General features: G+C 43.8%; 1 protein-coding gene across 17 annotated transcripts in view; it reads left to right on the top strand.

Annotated features, from left to right (window-relative positions):
- CMKLR2 (chemerin chemokine-like receptor 2) overlaps positions 1 to 15,785 on the top strand; it is a 92,225-nt gene that overhangs the window by 11,116 nt on the left and 65,324 nt on the right. For all 17 annotated transcript variants that reach the window (XM_045034387.1, XM_019838531.3, XM_045034384.1 and 14 more), the window contains exons 3-4: positions 7,905 to 7,985; positions 12,881 to 12,921. The gene's annotated coding sequence lies outside the window, so the exon portion shown is untranslated. The remainder of the gene's footprint in view (positions 1 to 7,904; positions 7,986 to 12,880; positions 12,922 to 15,785) is intronic.

Genomic DNA, 15,785 nt, shown 5'->3' with positions numbered 1-15,785 from the left:
TCTGAGACATAGGTACAAACATTTACACACATATTCATGAGAAATATATGCTGGTGTGGTTTCTTAAATGTTTTTTATTTATTTTTGAGGGAAAGAGCATGAGCGGGGGAGGTGTGGGGAGAGGGGGTGACAGAGGACCCAAAGCAGGCTCCACACTGACAGCAGCAAGCCTGATGTGGGGCTCGAACTCGTGAACCTCGAGATCATGACCTGAGCTGATGTCGAATGCTCAATCGATTGAGCTACCCAGGCGCCCCTATGCTGGTGTTTTTTTCTAAAACATTGCAATTAAAGGGGCACCTGGGTGGCTTAGTTGGTTAAGCATCCGGCTTTGGCTCAGGTCATGACCTTGCAGTTTGTGGTTCAAGCCCCTTGTCAGACTCTGTGCTGACAGCTCAGAGCCTGGAGCCTGCTTCAGATTCTGTCTCCCTCTCTCTCTACTCCTCCCCCGCTCACACTTTGTCTCTCTCTCTCAAAAATAAATAAACATTAAAAAAATATTAAGGGTACCCGAGTGGCTCAGGTGGCTGAGCGTCTGATTCTTGGTTTCAGCTCAGGTCATGATCTCACAGTTTCATGAGTTCGAGTCCCACATTGGGCTCTGCGCTTACAGTGTGGAGCCTACTTGGGATCTTCTCTCACCCTCTGTCTCTGCCCCTCCCCTGCTCACACTGTCTCTGTCTTTCTCAAAATAAATAAATAAAAACTTTAAAAAATTTAAATAAATTAAAACATTGCAATTTAAAAAAAATTGTAAAATCTCTAAATATTTCAGCAAGAAAATTGACCTCCCCACCACTGAAACTATGATATATTCATACCATGGGACACTATTCGGCCATTAAAAAGAGTAAGGTTAGCTCAGGGGTCAGCAAACTATGACCCACAAGCCAAATTTGGTCTGTGACCTGTTTTGTGTGGCCTCCAGACTAAGAAGGTTTTTCATATTTTGTAATGATTGTAAAACACAACAACAAAAAAGAAGGGACAGAGACTACATGTGGCCCACAGAGCCTGAAATTATTGCTATCTGGCCCTTCACAGAAAGTTTCCCAACTTGTAGATCTTTATGTTCTGACATGAAAAGATTTCCAAGCAAAGTTCTGAACTGCTGTTAACCATACTTATGTGTGTTTTGTTTGTTTGGTTTGGTGTTTTGGGTGTTTGGGTGTTTGTTTGTTTTTAGGGATCTCTACACCCAATGTGGGGCTTGAACTCATGACCCTGAGTTCAAGAGCACATGCTTTACTGACTAAGCCAGCCAGGTGCCCCATTTATGTTTTTTTTGTTTGTTTGCTTTTCATCTCAGATATGTGTGTTGTACCTATAGAGAGAGATACGTGTACGGTCAAAATGTGACGCAGAGGCAAGGTAAATTGGTGTCAGTAATTTCCTGACAGGAAATAAGTTAGGAACTGAGGTGAACATTCACTTTTTACTCCATAAGTTTGTTTTGTTCTCATCTTCTGCAAAGTGAATATATTCATGTGTATTACTTTTATAATTTAAAACAGTAAAAAGATAACAATAAAAATGCCCTGGGAGCACCTGGGTGGCTGTCAGGTTAAAGGCCGACTTCAGCTCAAGTCACGATCTCGTGGTCTCTGCATTCCAGCCCCGCATCGGGCTCTGTGCTGATGGCTCATGCTCTGTCTCTCCATAACAAACATTAGAAACTTTTAAAAAATAAACATAAAAATACCTTGACCAAACATTCTGGAGTGCATGTGGCAGATTAGCGCTAAGCATGCATTCTAATCTCTCTCTAGTGTGCCCCCCCCCATATGAGATGATGAAAAGATTAAAGAAAAAAAAAAATCCTACATTTTCCAAACCCCCTTGAGCTAAAGCCCTGGCTATGATTTAGGCTCCTCAAATCAGATTATGAGGTAAGAGCCCTGCTTTTGTTGTTTCTATGCTCCTGTTTCATAAGTGGTCGCAGAGGTATGCGGTTTATCTGCAAAGGTATGTGGTTTCTCTCCGGGCACTGCCGTCAGATGGCAGGGTCTACTGTCATAGGTGTGCCGTGGTTCTGAAGCCCGTAGTTGTGGAGGCCGACCTCCAATTCACGACGCCTTCATGACGAAATAACAATGGCATGACCTCCCGGCCAGCAGTCCTGGTGCAGCTTCCCGATTGAGTAGATGGCCTCCTGCCCACAGGATATGCAGCAGCTTCCGGGGTGTCCTAGTTCTGCGGTTAGGCTTTGAGGCTCCTTTCTAGACGCTCAGTACGCAATATGTTTCTTCAGCCCTCCAAATTGTGATGACTCTTCTACCGAAACCAGCTTGAGTAGATTCTGATCTCTCTGACGAACCCCAACCTTTATGGCAACCCATCTACATCCTGTGACAGAGGGCTCTGACAGTAAAAGCAGTAATCCCAGGGGCGCCTGCGTGGCTCGGTCGGTTAAGCGGTTAAGTGTCTGACTCTCGATTTGGGCTCAGGTCATGCTCTCTCGGTTTGTGAGGTCGGGCTCTGTGCTGACGGTGCAGAGCCTGCTTGGGATTCTCTGTCTCCCTCTCTCTCTCTCTGCCCCTCCCCTGCTCTCTCTCTCTCTCTCTCTCTCAAAATAAATAAACATTAAAAAAAAAATTTCTAAGAAAGAATTCCAGGGAGGCCACACATATCCATACTAACTGTCACAGCAACATATGAGATAGGATTTACATTCTAGAGATGAGAAAATAGGCAAAAAGGGATGAAGTTACCAGGTGAAGGTCATATAATTATTAAATAGCAATATAAATAGGAATTTGAGTCCATTACCATTGAGTACAAAACCCACGCTTTCCATATATACAATAGCACGTTAAGTCCGCTTGGCTGTCACGATCCTCAGGCTCATTAAGGTGGTGGTGACGCCTGTTGCTGTTACCATTATTGTTCTAAGTACAGTCCACACGAGATTAGAAACAGGACAGAGGTTGCATGTAGGTAGCTTTATATGATGCCTTGGTTTCTGTATTCTTAAAGTATACCAATAGTTTTTGATCTTTTGGGGGTCAGATTCCCCAATAAGAATCTGATGAAACTACAAATCCTTTCTCTTTTTTTTTTTCATTTTATTTAGTTTTTGAAAGTAATCTCTACGCCCCACGTAGGACTCAAGCTCAGGACCCCAACATCAAGAGTCGCATGCCCCACCTGCCGAGCCAGCCAGGCACCCATAACTAGAAATGCTCTTTTGAGAAACAGTTGGCATCCAGTTTTAGGCACTTTATGTCCCCAAGTTAAGAACACATTCAATAAATGCTATTTCTTTGAGTTTTCACTGAGTCCTAAGGTTCTAACAGCTTACATAGTCTTAAAGTTACTCTCTCTGAATTTGATTCCTTTAAAGAATTAAGTTACACTATCACCTGGCTGAGTTTTTCTTAGCAGATTCACCTTTTCAAATCATTCCCAATGCTAGGCTTTCTTCAGGATGCCAAGGAGCCCTCACCTCTGTGGCATTTTTACTGTAAGTTTCTACCCAAGTTCAACCATGATGGCTTCCCCAGTCTCCCATCATATCTGCCATCATGCTTCGCTTTATGGGGAAATATCCCTTTGTGTCTGCTTCACCAGGGAATGGATTAGTGTGTATCCACTCAGCCAAATTAAGCAATTTAGAGTACATGGGGAATAATCACAGCTGTCTTAGCATAATGCATAATTTTCTGGGCCACACCAGTCAAGACAGACAGTGTCTAAAAGGAGGGCTTCAATTCCATTCTCGCCCGTGCTGTGGGAATTCCAGGCCTCCCTCAAATTCCTCCCAAAGGTGCTGCTCATCTCTGGTGGGTGCCTTCAATGTATTCTTGAAGCAACCCTCCATTTGCCTCACTCCACATTTACATCGGGCACCAGGGCCTCCGAAGCTACCTCAATGTCGCCAAGATCTGATGTCCTTCCTGCTCTCACCCCGTGAGTCACTGCGTCCACTGCCTTCCCCAGCAGCATCCAGTGAGGAAAATACCCTTTTGGGTGGAAGTAAAAATAGTGAAAAGCAAGCTCACAGCAGTGACTTCTACCTTTCAAGGGGCTGTGTCCATGCACAGTTCATATCAAGAGACAAAGAATTGTCTCCTCTGCCTCTTTGTACATGCAGACGCCGGTGGGGGAGAGCAGAAAGGAAGACTGAAATTTCAAAAACACAGCATCTCTAGGTCGCTGTGCGGCATGTTACAAAGAAGGTGGTGCGTTGCTTTGGTGGAGGTATAAATTCGACATCAGCTACAAGAAGAAAGGCCTGAAGAATGAAGGGAGGTTAGAGAATTTAAATTGGTGGCGAGGCAGGTAATACAGAGAGTGGGTGTCTTGGTTTACATTTTCCCAAAAAGCAGCCCCCCAGGAGGGGCGTAGGTGCAGGCAGTTTGTTTGGGAGGGGTTGCTAGGAAGCAGAAGAGAAGGCGGGAGTGAAGGGAGCTCGGAGCCAGAGAGAGCAGCCAGTGGAAGATATGCTAATGAGCGGATTACCGGTGTGGGCAAATTTGTCTGGGTCCCGCTGGGACCCCTGGGGAGCTGTGTGGAACTGCCCCAGAATTGTCCCAAGGCAGGGTTAGAAAGCTGGGGTGGGGGGAGTGTTATGTACCTGTCTATGTCCCTCATCAATTGGAGGTTGGCACCGACGCATTCAGCCCCTGGGCCTGGGCCTGAGAAAGCCTTTTAGGCAATGAAGTATTTAGGCCCTTGAGGTGGAACCCAGGGCCCTCTTGGTAACTGGCCACCAAAGTGGAGGGTGGGTAGGGAGTGCAATGGGGGCAGGATCAGAGGTGGCCGTGGAAAGAGCCTATGGGACATCAAAAGAGCAGGGTGCGCTCAGATGAGGCTTCGGAGTACTCTCTCCCGCCCCTTTGCACGTCTGAGGTTACAAGTGGATCAGCTCTGTCCATTTCCACTCGATGTTAAGTGCAGCTCCTCCTCCCAGGACTCAGGAGCGCAGCCCAGAGAGCAGTCACAGAGGACAATCTGAGTGACAGACACCCACCATGCTGTCCTCAGAAAGCCCCTGGCCCCCAGCACTTGCTCTCTCACTGTCTTTGAGCCAAATCAGTGAATTTCTTTTCCACGAGGCTCCTGATGCCCAAAGCCCAGCCCCCGGCACCTGCCAGCCTCCCAGATCATGCCGCAGCAAGTCTGAATCCTGGATGAACCCAGCTGAGGCTGTTGAGGGATCCCTGCTACCTTGGCACACCTGCCCGTAGGGTAAATGGGCTCAGCCTCCCAGCAGCTGGCTGAGGCTACCTCACTGGAATAAACTGCCATCTCAGCAGTTCCATTCGCCCTCAGAGACAGACCCTGCAGTGAGCCAGAAAGAGCTGTTTTTCTATCCACTGGAAAATATTTCTAAGACAAAGCCTGGTCCTCTGAAGCATTAGCTAGGATTTGGTGCCACGGGCGACTTAATCACATTCCTGCACAGTGGGCTCCACGGAGGGAGAGCTGGCAGAGTTGCTAAGTTACCACTGCAGTGCCTGCGTGACGTCAGCACGATCAGGGCAGGTCACAAATTCCAGATCCTGCCTCCAGATGGGGAAGGAGTCCCTAATATTCCATCGCGCTCGCTTCTCGGAATTTCCAGGCGTGGACTGAGTCAGATTTTCTAACCTTTCCTTTCCTCAATCATGTTCTTTGAACGCTTACCAAGGCCTCTTGTTGAGACTTCCTAATTCTGCAGTGTCTCATCCTGCGGCTGCAGCCATTCTTGTGAAAAGATATGTAAAAATCTTCTTTGGAAACAGAACAGTCGTGCAGCTGTTCCTGGAGTCAACAGACAAAAGCCAATGATTACCTGCCACTGTTCCTGCCACAGGAGACACAGAAAACTATGGGACACAGGGAGAATGCACGGTGGGTGACACGAACTCCTCCCTCAGCCACATAGGAGACATGTTGTCACCAATGTCTCGCTGAGAAAAGCTGCTATCAGAATTCATTAAGCATCTTTTAGATTTTGTTATACTAAAAAGTATCCCATGGGCCACCCGGCTGGCTTGGTCCTTAGAGCATGCATCTCTTGATCTCAAGGCTGTGAGTTCAAGCCCCACCTTGGACGTGGAATTTACTTAAAAAAGAAAAGAAAAGTATTCCTAAGTCAGATGGGCTGAGTTCTGCTACAATAACAAACCTTAAAATGTCAGTGGCTTAAAACAGGAAAGATTCATTCCTACCTCACTACCCATCCATCCTGCCTTGGCTGGAAGATTTGCTCCAAGTTTACTTCCTTTGGGACCCAGGGGGCAAGACAATACACCCTCTGGAACACTGTCTCTCTGGCAGAGGAAAAGAGAGAGTATGGTGTTATGAACCAAATTATGAAAGAAAGAAATAAAAAAGAGAACTCCCTTTCCTCCCTATAGATTTGCTTCACGTTAAAAAGAGAAAAAGGCAGCAAACCAACCTATCTGAAACCCCACTAGTTACTAGTGCTATTACAATGGCTTTTATTTTTTTCTATTAGTGTCTTTCCAGCTCTTCAAAAATAAACTTCACCGTCTCAGATCTTGGCGCTCGAAACCCTCCCTCACTAATTAAACTCCAAATCATCTGGTCTGCATCTTCTTAAATTTTCCAGTGACTTCCTTGTTGCTTAAACCAAAGAATACCTTTCCCATTGTGACCTACTGATCATCTCTGAAGCATTTCAGTCTGACATCCCTACTTCTCTTTAAATCTTTTAGTTTAGTATTAGGACACTGGAGTATTTTAATTACCCAGGTATCATAAGATTGAAACTGTAAGTACGTCAGCATGCATTGATAACTAACACAACAATTTTTCCATGATCATCACCTTACTCACTACTAACATAAGATTTTTGACCCACCCACTTTCCCATTGTCATACCTGGTAAAATTAACAAGGGTTCCTTTACTTATCTAATACCCAGTGCATATGAAAATTAATCTGATTGTCAAAAAAGCAGTCAGGATTCAAATAAGGTCAACACATTTTATTTGGTTATGTTGTCCCTTAATTCTCTTTTATTTTATAATATTTTTTCTTAACCCTTTCTTCCTCACACTTATAGATTTGTTGGCAAATCATTTATCCTTTAGAATGTAACATACTTTGAATGTGGCTGATTGCTTTCTCATAATGTCACTTAAAAATTTTTTTTAATGTTTACTTATTTTTAAGAGAGAGAGGGAGATGGGGCGCCTGGGTGGCGCAGTCGGTTAAGCGTCCGACTTCAGCCAGGTCACGATCTGGCGGTCCATGGGTTCGAGCCCCGCGTCGGGCTCTGGGCTGATGGCTCAGAGCCTGGAGCCTGTTTCCGATTCTGTGTCTCCCTCTCTCTCTGCCCCTCCCCCGTTCATGCTCTGTCTCGCTCTGTCCCAAAAATAAATAAAAAACGTTGAAAAAAAAATAAAAAAAAAAAAAGAGAGAGAGGGAGAGAGAGAGAGCGAGCGCGCGTGAGTAGGGGAGGGGCAGAGAGACAGGGAATCATAGAATCTGAAGCAAGCTCCAGGCTCTGAGCTGTCAGCACAGAGCCGAACGTGGACTCGAACTCCAATTCACAAACCACGAGATCACGATCTGAGCCAAAGTCAGATGCTTAACCAGCCGAGCCACCCAGCCACCCCTCCCATAATGTCATTTAACTTTTTATCCATCCCCTGCATTTTCTAGAAAGCAATAGTTACATCCAGAGACTTGATTAGATTTGGTTCAATATATTTTGGGCAGGATTATTCCACAGTGATGCTGGGCCATTATCTGTACTAACATTAATTGTAGACTGCAGTTTAAAACTTCTTTGCAAGCTCTTAAATTATATTCCATAAAGATGTGCAGGCAAAAGATTATATTTTAAAGTCTCTTAAAGTGCTTTTTTTTCCTGTGTGTGTATATGCTACCAGCTTGACATACAGTTAGGTTCATTAATTTCAGTTTGTTTTCGATTTTTTTTTTTTTAGGTAAGCTCTACGCCCAGTGTTGGTCTTGAACTCATGACCCCGAGATCAAGAGTTGTGTGTTCTGCCCACTGAGCCAAACAGGTACCCCAGTTCATTTTTAATTTTAAAGGATTGTTCTTGAAGGACACCAGAATATGTCACCCCAAAATATGCCACATGGACATATTGGATAATTTGTACTAAAGGCATTTGAGGAAGAGCCGGTACAAGAAAAACACTCTGACCCTCCTACGTCCTCCGAAAGCAGGAGATACATGTCTCATGTGAAAAGATGCCCTCCCTGTGTCAGGAGGAGAGAAGACGTTCTTACTGGAGACAGGGGATTTGGGGCCAAGAGATGGGTGCACGAAAACCTTGTTCACCTAACTCTTATCTTCCTAATTAATACTTCACCATTTCCCACCCTTAGCTGAAACCCAGTTTTTCACACATTTCTGCTTATGTTGTCTAAAAGGTATAAAAATGTCCTGCTCTGGTCACATCGAGGCTTCATTCCCTTGTGGAGGTTCCAATGTAAGCGTAAAGACTTCATAAAATTTTATACTTTTCTCTTGTTAATCTTTCAGGGTTATGTCAGTTTAACTCTTGGACCCAGCCAGAGACCCAAAGAGGATATTTGGGTCTTAAATATTCTTTTCATTTGATTCAATGTTTTTAAATTATTTAAAACAATATGGTTTTTAACAAAGATTCTTTTTTTTTTATTTTTTTTATTTTTTTTGGGACAGAGAGAGACAGAGCATGAATGGGGGAGGGGCAGAGGGAGAGGGAGACACAGAATCGGAAACAGGCTCCAGGCTCCGAGCCATCAGCCCAGAGCCTGACGCGGGGCTCGAACTCACGGACCACGAGATCATGACCTGGCTGAAGTCGGACGCTTAACTGACTGCGCCACCCAGGCGCCCCTAACAAAGATTCTTTAATCAAACTTTAGTCAGTGGCTCCTGGATGGTTCATTTGGTTAAGCAGTTAAGCAAGCATCTGACTTTGGCTCAGGTCATGATCTCATGGTTCCTGAGTTCGAGCCCTGCATCGGGCTCTGTGCTGATAGTGCAGAGCCTGGAGCCTGCTTCACACTCTGTGGCTCTCTCTCTCTCTTCTCCTCCCCTACGTGCTCTCTCTCTCTCTCTCTCTCTCTCTTAAAAATAAACAAATAAACATTAAAAAAATTTAAAATAAAAAAAAATTTTAGTCAGGCTCCTGAAACTTCTCCTTGGCCCATCTGTGCACTTCCTTATAAAATCTGGCATTAGCAAGAACCTTGCTAATTCAGCTTAGCGAGAGTCCACTCTCCTCCGTGGGTAGGATCCAAACCACTGTTTGTCTAATATATCATGCAATTTGTCCTTTCTAGGGTGAGTCATGCTGGGTAAACCATACACAAGGACTTGAGAGGTAGACTTAGGGGCAACCAAGCAGCCATATTGCTGTTTCCAAAGTCCATCTAAGTGGATTAAACATCCAGCTTTTTCCTATCCAGTTCTTTCTGAGACTGAAGTTGTTACTCAGGCCTTGCACATCTCTTTTATGACTTCTCTAGAGGTCATCCTGAAGAAGTTCTCTCCCTTGAGGAGGATGAATAAGCCTGCCAAGGTCTAGAGCCTTGAAATGGGACCTAGGGGCATAGTCCCAAGGCTTGGAAATCGCTTGGTTTCTTGAATGTTGGAGACGAGTCTGCTAATTTCACACATGTATTAGCTATTTATCATGGTGGGGAATTCTCCTAAGGTGACTTAGCAGGAGTTTTGCTAAAACTGACTTCTACAAGGAAGAATCATTATTGAGGAAAAGGTTCATGGGGAGCCCTAGTAAAGTTTAGTCAGGCAAAGAATCTTGGTCAATATACACACACATACATACATACATACATACATGCATGCATACCCTGTCTTCCTCAAAAGATAGCATGCTATAATGCAGTTCTGGACCCACCTTTTAGTACTAACGTCTATCTTGCTGAACACTTTCTGTGAGGACAGAGAGATCCTCTTTCTTCCTTTTTCACCTGCGGAAGACTCCATTGTGCAGAAGCACCGTTATCCCATTGACTTCGGTGTGTCTCCTATAGAGCAGAGCATTGAGTTAGCTTGTACGATGGCACCAAATGGTTTATAATTTGGGGATGTGGTTACCAGTTCTACGCCACAAACGTATGACATTTCTGTGAACGGCTGCCATAGAAAATGTTTCCTCCCACTTAAATTATGTCATAGTTGGAATAAGCAAGACGGAATGCTGGGAAAGCAGTAACCTTATCCGTTGCATGGTTTGCACACCATCCTGAACGCTGTTGCTGTGCAAGAAGGTGTCTTAGCACACGGCCAGGAATTTTCAGAGAAACCTGTCTCCAAAGTCCAGTGAGACTCCACTGAAGATGAGGCGAATACACATTGTCTGGGAGTGGTCTCTGAGGTCTTACTGCTCTTTTACAGCTTAACTAAAAACAAGTTGATGCTGACGCAGACTGGGCCGATGCAAAAATGCTCCTCAGCACGTGAACGGTGACCTCACTCGGGGCTCTTGGCAGTGACATCCCCCTGAGGGTTTCAAAGTGACCGTTAGTCACGTGACCGCCACAGGTTCAGGGGAAGGGCCTTGTGTGTGTTTCCACCATTCAAAATCTTCACACGGAGCCACCGAGTTTGTTCCCGTTCTGTGTTGGGATACTGCCATTGTAACCCCAGCACGAGTAGAGAAGCAGGAAACGAGGAGCCAGGCCATCAGGACCTGGCAAAGCTCCACTTTGCTTTCTTCTTTTTTTTTAAATTTTTAATGTTTTTTATTTATTTTTTGAGAGAGGGAGTAAGCAGGGGAGGGGTAGAGAGAGAGGGGGCAGAGGATCTGAAGCGGGCTCTGTGCTGACAGGCTGACATCAGTGAGCCGGACACGGGGCTCGAACCCACGAACCATAAGATCACGGCCTGAGCTGAAGCCAACTGCTTAACTGACTGAGCCACCCAGGCGCCCCCCCCCCCCCCGGCCCACAGCTGCACTTTTCTGAATCTACATCCTACCTGACATAATCATTCGGAACGTGAGATGGGATACAATTACATGATTTCTCTCATATCCCAGAAGCAATCTCAGGAGGTTACAAGCTGTTACCTGCCACTCTCTATGCGTACAGGCCACTCTTGTGCTTCCAGCCTTCTGAAGAAAGTCCACCGACTTTCCTTTATGCCTTGCCTTCTTAATCACGTCTGAGCTACAATCCTCCTGAATAATGAATTTATCAGACAATGAGTTTAGGGAAATAATGATAATACAGAATGTCGACTAATGAGCTATAAAAATGATTGTCTTTGGTTTCTACTCCAAGGACAAAGCAAGATTTTCTTCTAGTTTGTTTTCTTTCGTGATAGCCCTCTAGTGTTAGCCAAATAATCACCACATGCCAGGGACTGTGTTAGACAAGTCAGTTTATGTGTTTTTTCTTTTTTATTTTTTTATTTTATTATTATTTGTGTGTGTGTGTGTGTGTGTGTGTGTGAGAGAGAGAGAGAAAGAGAGAGAGAGAGAGAGAGAGAATGCACATGAGCAGGGCAGAGAGAGGGAGGGAGAGAGAGAATCTTAAGTAGACTCCATGCTCAGCAAGGAAGCAAACGCGGGGCTCGATCCCTAGGATGCCACAAACCGTGGGCCTCGAACCCACAAACCGTGAGATCATGACCTGAGCCGAAATCAAGAGTTTGACTCTGGGGGCACCTGGGTGGCTCAGCTGGTTAAGCGTCTGACTCTTGGTGTCGGCTCCATCATGATCTCACGATTTCATGGGTTCTAGCCCCACATCGGGCCCTGTGCATCGGGCTCTGTGCTGACAATGCAGAGCCTACTTGGGTTTCTCTCTCTCCCTCTCTCTCTCTCTCTCTCTCTCTCTGCCCCTCCCCCACTCGCGCTGTCTCTGTCTCTCTCAAAAATAAATAAATGTTAAAAAAAAAAAAAAGTTTGACACTTGACCAACAGAGCCACCCAGGCACCCCTTTCTTTTTCATTCCATTCTAACAAAAACACTGTGAGGTAGATTCTCAGGTTTTTTGTTTGTTTCACAAACAAACTTATTCAGGTTACTTCACAAAATGCGACTTTGTTATAATGATCCTTTGAATGATGAAGGTGTCATCATTTTTCAAGGATTCTAATATGGTGTGAGAAAAGTGAGCTACACTTGGGATAACATATAACAACAGACTCAAAGTAATAGTGACCTAAACTCATTCAAGGCTTATATCTCTCAAGAAACAGTATGTTTGGGGAGGTAAAATGTTGCTGACTTCCCTTGAGTGCCTCAAGAAGTTCAAGGCTTAGGGGTGCGTGGGTGGCTCAGTCGGTGAAGCATCCGACTTCGGCTCAGGTCATGATCTCACGGTTTGTGGGTTCAAGGCCCACATCAGGCTCTGTGCTGACAGCTCAGAGCCTGGAGCCTGCTTTGGATTCTGTGTCTCCCTCTCTCTCTGACCCTGCCCCCCTCATGCTCTGTCTCTCTCTCAAAAATAAATAGACATTAAAAAAAAAAAAAAAAGCTCAAGGCTGAGACCTCCAGGATTCTAGACTTTTTGTAACTTCTTCCCTGCACTTCTTGTTCCATTATAGTTCCAAAAAGCGGCTGAAGCTTCATTCATCTTGTTGACCTTCCAAGGCGTACCTCTGAAGCACAGCCAGCTTTCCTTGAAGCCCCAGCCAATGTTTTCCACATAAATCTTAGTGGCCATTCTCAGCTTCAGGGCAAGCTGGGAAATGTAGTGTTTTATCTGGATACACTGCTGTCCTAAATAAAATTGTGGCTCTGGTGATGAGAAAGAAGGAAGGAATGGATTTTGAGGAGGCAATTGTGGTCATTGCTGCTAAGTGAATAGGTGCTAATAGCACCTCATCAACAGATAATTTAACTGGAAAGTACCTAGGGCAAGGCATAATAGATGACGAGTAATAAAGAACATAAGCATGTATTGAGACCTTACTGTTTATGTGCTTTACAGATACTGTCTCATTGAAACCTGACGACAACACTGTGATACAGGTAATATCATTATCATTCGCCAGATAAGAAAACCAGGGTTTGGGGAATTTCTGAAACTTGCTGAAAGCCATTCAGCCAATTAGTGGGAGAGCAGTCAGAACTAGAATCCAGGTTCTCTTAAAGCCCAGATTTTGCAGTCAATATGTGCTGGTTTCCCCTCTTGCCCTGCATCAAATGACTAATCACAAAATCTAGAGTCTGTTCTAGAGAGCAAAGACCCCTCCTAGAAAATGTGTGGTCAACACCTTTCTCAGGACTCTTGATCTCAAAGTGCAGTGTTACTTAATCAATCCGACTCTGCTTTTTCTCCCAGCGAATGATTTTTCAATACCATGTCCATATTCTGTTTTGGCCACGAGTGCCCCGGTCTTAGCATTGATCACCTTTATGTGTACTGGCACCATAATGGTTTGGGGGAAGTTTTCCCAGGTAAGTTCCCAAGTGTGACATTTACTGCAATACTTTGGTAGCTGAAATCACAGGAAAGAAAATAAAATATTAAGTATGCTCTTTAAAGTGCCATAAATTTGTATTCATTGGCGAGAGCTCCTGAATTCTAACTGAAGCTATAAACTTGCAACTCTGTTGCTAACTGACTCTGGAGGATGCAAGAGAAGCTTTCATTTTCCCACCTAATATGCTTATAATTCAACAAAATTTCTTCTCACTTTGCTTCCTGGACCTCATAAAATTTAAATGGAAATATTAAATGGTTTAATAACTGGGCAACACCAAATAGCATGCTTGGCGTGACTTAGCATTTTAAAAATATGGAGTCTCATTATATTAAATGTGTCTCATTATTGTAATTACGCTGCTACAAATGTAGTGGATAACACATCACATCATTATTTAATTTTATGGAAAAGCTTTCTGAGTTATTTGTTGACAGAAAAAGTACCAGATTCTGTTTCTATTTGCTTAAATTGCAGCCCGTGCTAGGGTTTTGTGGGTTTTTTTTTTTTATTTCCTGTGCTAGGATTTTATATTTCATTTCAGTAGTTCATAGAATACGCTTATCTCTGGGATCCAGCTTGATAGTGCTTTATTTTAGCATAGGATCCCAGGAATTGCTTTGAAGATAGGACTCTAATTTTCTAGGATGGCAGTAAAATTGCCACTTTTTAAAATGCCTTAAAGAACATCTGTAGAGTATGATATTATGCAGTCATTAAAAATATGTTTTTGAGTAATATATAATGACATGGAAAAATGCTCACAGTGTAAGTAAAATGGTCAGGTCACAAAATTGCAAGTACAAACTAATCCCGCATAATATTTTTAAAATATAGAAATTTGGGGGACGCCTGGGTGGCTCAGTCGGTTAAGCTTCTCACTTTGGCTCAGGTCACGGTCTCATAGTTCATGAGTTCGAGCCCCACGTTGGGCTTTCTGCTGTCAGCACAGAGTCCTCCTCAGATCCTCTGTCCTCCTCTGTCTCTGCCCCTCCCTGGCTCATTTTCTCTCTTTCTCAAAAATAAATAAACATTAAAAATAAATAAATAAGTAAATAAATAAAATATAGAAATTAAAAAAAAATTACAAAAAGAGGCACCTGGCTGTTTCAATCGGTGGAACATGCAACTCTCAATCTCTGGGTTGTGGGGTCGTGCCTTCGAGCTCCATGCTGGGGGAAGAGATTATGTACAAAAATTAATTAATTAACTAATTAATTAAAGTATACAACTATGCCAAAATGTCATGGGTTTACTCTCTAAATGGTGGAGATTGGAGTGATTTTAATCGTCATGTTATGTTCTTTTCTATTTTCTGAAAATTCTATGATAATCATTCTGATTCTTTAATTGAGAAATGTTAATTATTCTGGCAGTTACTTTGAATGGGTGGGTGGTGTGGAAGGTATTATGGTGTGGCATTGACTACAAAGCAACAAAGTCTAAACAAAGCAGCTGATATCTCATTCCATGGACAGTTTCAGTCCAAGGATACCCAGCATCTTCAAAGACTGTAGTAAAATTAATGGCCTGGACCCCTTTCTAGCCTCTCCGGTAACTCCACCTGGACCTCTGCCTCTCCTGGCAAATCAGGTTGTCCTGGGCAGGACCTTCGTGTTCTTTCTATCCACATTGCTGCTGTGAAGTTGGTCCCTTGCTCCCCGCACTGTCTTTCTTCGTGCTGGCTACTTAGCCTGAGGTCTTCTCTGCCTGACCTGTCCACTGAAACATATTTTTTAAAAATAATCTCTATGCCCTATGTGGGGCTCAACCCCATGACCTCAAGGTCAAGAGTCACATGTTCCACTGACTAAGCTAGACAGGCATCCCTTTTCGAATGTCTTTTCAAAATTCAGTATGAGACCAGGACTTCTACTGTAATAGGTATATAGTTGCACTTTGGAAGATTTAAAAGTTCTTTTCCCCTGCTGGGTATTTATCCAAAGAAAATGAGAACATGAATTTGAAAAGATATAGGCACCCCTATGCCTATTGCAACATTATTTACAATAGTCAAGATATGAGAACAACCTGTTTCCATTGATAGATAAATAGATGAAGAAGATGTGGAATACACACACACACACACACACACACACACACACACGCACTTGAATATTACTCAGCCATAAAAAAGAATGAGATCTTGCCATTTGCGACAACATGGATGGGCCTAGAGGATATTACGCGAAGTGAAATGAATCAGACAGAGAAAGACAAACACCATTTGATTTCACGTACATGTGGAATCTAAAGAACAAAACAAATGAAGAAACTGAAAAAGAAAGGCAGAAACAGACCTACCAATGGGGGGAACAAACTGGTGATTGCCAAAGGGGATGGGGGTGAGAAGATGGGCAAAATGGGATGAAGGGCTGTGGGAGGCACAGGCTTCCAGTTATGAAATGA

Source organism: Felis catus, chromosome C1 (genome assembly GCF_018350175.1).
Source record: "Felis catus isolate Fca126 chromosome C1, F.catus_Fca126_mat1.0, whole genome shotgun sequence".
Taxonomy (NCBI): Eukaryota; Metazoa; Chordata; class Mammalia; order Carnivora; family Felidae; genus Felis; species Felis catus.
This window is presented reverse-complemented; position numbering and strand designations above follow the sequence as displayed.